Genomic DNA, 2,652 nt, shown 5'->3' with positions numbered 1-2,652 from the left:
TTTATGTCTTTCCTACCAGCATGTGACCTTCTTACAGAGAGGGCCCGTGTCTTATTCGTCTTTGTAACCTCAGAACTCAGCAGTGCCTGCCGCATGTGGGTACCTAATAATTCATCATCGTCCCCCAGCCTGTTCCTTCTTTTCATTTCTAACTTTAGTTGCTGTACTACCATTCACCAACCGCCCATACCGGGAAACTAGTTAATGAACTTGACGCCTCACTTTCCTCTCCTTTTCCTCCCATCTCTAAATAATCACAAAGCCCTACCTGTTATACCTGCAGAATATTCCTCCAACCTTTCCTTCATTTCCATTCCTATATTAGGCCTTCAGCATCCTCTCCAGAACCATTAGAGCAACCCACTAACAGTCCTTCTTACTGCTAGTCTCAGCCCCATCAAATCCAGCTTCTAGCCAGTTTTGAGAGTGACCCATTTAAAAAGCAAACCTGACTATATTGTTTTCCTGATTAAAATCCTTCAAAGGCATCAGTGATTTATGGTATGGGGTCCAGGCTCTTTAGCCTGATAAAGAAGCCCTCTATGATCTGATTGCCTCCTACTTCATATCTCACCCTGCCTTGTACCTTTTGTCCCAGTTACCACTGAAACCCTTGAAACAGCATTTCATTTGTTGAGGGCCAGCTACATGTCAGGCACGTTAGTGCTTCCTTTACATACATGATCTCCTCTAATCCTTACGTCAGTTTGTGAGGTAGGTGGAATTATTTGCATTTTAGACATGAGGAAATGATTTGCATTACCCAGCTAATAAGTGGTAGAAGCAGGATTTAAACACGAACCTGAAAGCCTGGCCTTTCCACCCTGCCGAGGTGGTCTCTACTCACCACGCTATTTCTTACCTTCATGCCCACTCCCTGCATGTAACACCTTTCCCCCAGCCGTTTATTCTTGTTGCATTGTAGAGCTCAGAGCTGGTATCTTTTATTACATCTTGTGCTGGATTAGGTACAAGGTAAAATTAGGTATTAGGTAAAATATCCTGGGGGACTTCCCTGGTGGCGCAGTGGTTAAGAATCCTCCTGCCAGTGCAGGGGACACGGGTTCGAGCCCTGGTCTGGGAAGATCCCACATGCCACAGAGCAACTAAACCCGTGCACCACAACTACTGAGCCTGTGCTCTAGAGCCTGTGAGCCACCACTACTGAGCCTGAGCTCTAGAGCCCGCGCCACAACTACTGAAGCCCGCGCACTCAAGGGCCGGTGGACCGCAACTACTGAGCCCACGTGCCGCACCTACTGAAGCCCGCATGTCTAGGGCCCTTGCTCTGCAACAAGAGAAGCCACCGCAACGAGAAGCCCGTGCACCTGCAACGAAGAGCAGCCCCCGCCCGCCGCAACTAGAGAAAGCCCGTGCGCAGCGACAAAGACCCAGTGCAGCCATAAATAAATAAATAAATTTATAAAAATAAATAAAATATCCTGGTATAACTCTAGTGCTGTACCTACATTATAATTTAATGATCACTCTATATATCTGTACGTCTGTCTTTCCCACTCGACCACCAGAGCTGAGACCATATCGTGCCCTTGTTAGATATCCAGAGTAGAGTCAAAGTAACAACTCAGTAAATATTTGCCGGGTCAGTGCGGTGGATGATGACAGACCACAGAGCTCCTGATGCTGCCATGTTACACACGGCTGACTTGTATAAAGACTTTGTATACACTTAGCAAATTTTCAGACACAGATTTGCAGTCGAAAGAGGTAACTAAGTTGTGTGACAGAACTCAAATTCAGTATTGTCTTTTCTTTTAGAGGGCGCATTTATTGTCATGGTTCCCAAATGTACAAAAAGGAAAGATAGAAAATAAGTCCCCAATGCAGTTCTCCCACACCCCCACAACGTTGCCCCCAACACAAACAATTTTGCCCAAAACCACAAACATAAACTGGTTCTGGTATTCTTATAAACAGTGCAGCTAGGAAACAGTTGAGAGAAAGTTTAACAGGATTCAGATTCTATCCATTCTGTCCTCTCAGCCCTGAGAGGTAATAATCCCATATGGGTCCCAGTCCTCCCCAATGGTTTTCCCATCTCTGGTGGAAGAGTCCTTTTTTTTAAATTTAGTTAGTTAGTTAGTTAGTTTTGGCTGCATCGGGTCTTAGTGGCAGCACGCGGTATCTTCTCTTGTGGCGCGTGGGCCCGTCATCGTAGTGTGAGGGCTTCTCTGTAGTTGTGGCTACACGGGTTTTCACTTCTCTAGTTGTGGTGTGTGGGCTCTAGGGCACGTGGGCTCTGTAGTTGGGGCCCGTGGGTTCCAGAGTGTGTGGCCTCTTTCCGTTTGCCGCACACGGGCTCTAGTTGAGGCACGCGAGCTCAGTAGTTGTGGCGCGTGGACTTGGTTGCTCCGCAGCGTGTGGGACCTTAGTTCCCCGACCAGGGATCGAACCCACGTCCCCTGCATTGGGAGGCGGATTCTTTACCGCTGGACCACCAGGGAAGTCCCTGCAAGAGTCCTTTGACAAAGTGGTATATTTGGCTGCTGCTTTAGGGATCCTCCTGTGCTACCTTCTTCTTCTTGGGTTTTTCTTGAATTATGGGGGCGGGGGGGGGAGGTGGTGTGGCCTCTCACTTTAGATAGCAAATAAAATAATTTAATTCATGGCCACCTTCGTATTTCTTTGGAT

Source organism: Neophocaena asiaeorientalis, unplaced genomic scaffold (assembly GCF_003031525.2).
Source record: "Neophocaena asiaeorientalis asiaeorientalis breed wild unplaced genomic scaffold, Neophocaena_asiaeorientalis_V1.1 scaffold379, whole genome shotgun sequence".
Taxonomy (NCBI): domain Eukaryota; kingdom Metazoa; phylum Chordata; class Mammalia; order Artiodactyla; family Phocoenidae; genus Neophocaena; species Neophocaena asiaeorientalis.
This window is presented reverse-complemented; position numbering follows the sequence as displayed.